Genomic DNA, 391 nt, shown 5'->3' with positions numbered 1-391 from the left:
ACGGGCAGTCCCTGGTCACTCGCTGCCCGGAGCGCGGCATGTGGGAGCTCTCACGGGGCGCCCCAAACCCGAACAGCGGGGTGCTCGTGCTCCAAGCAGGGCTTGAATGGGGGGGCTGGCCGGGACCCACGCTGCCCAGGGCAGAGAGGCAGGGTGAGAGAAACGGGGGTTCGCTGTGTTCGCAGCCTGCCGGCAGGGTGGATTTGGGATGAGCAGGGATGCAGGGATCCCCCCCTCTGCTGCCTGCTGGGGATGGGGCAAAGGGGCCCTGCGGGGCTGGCTCCTGCCCGGGGTCTCGCGTTGCAGGAAGCATGACGGTGTCCTTTCCCTCCACATGCCACCAGGGTCTCTCTGTCCCGGTCCGGTGACACCGCCGGAGAAGGGGAAGGGG

General features: G+C 69.1%; 1 protein-coding gene across 1 annotated transcript in view; it reads left to right on the top strand.

Annotated features, from left to right (window-relative positions):
* Positions 1-391, top strand: part of DES (desmin) — a 15,835-nt gene that overhangs the window by 13,115 nt on the left and 2,329 nt on the right. The gene's annotated exons all lie outside the window — the stretch shown is intronic.

Source organism: Egretta garzetta, unplaced genomic scaffold (assembly GCF_000687185.1).
Source record: "Egretta garzetta isolate BGI_Z169 unplaced genomic scaffold, ASM68718v1 scaffold219, whole genome shotgun sequence".
Taxonomy (NCBI): Eukaryota; Metazoa; Chordata; class Aves; order Pelecaniformes; family Ardeidae; genus Egretta; species Egretta garzetta.
The sequence above is the reverse complement of the archived record's forward strand: the minus strand, read 5'-3'. Positions and strand labels throughout refer to the sequence as shown.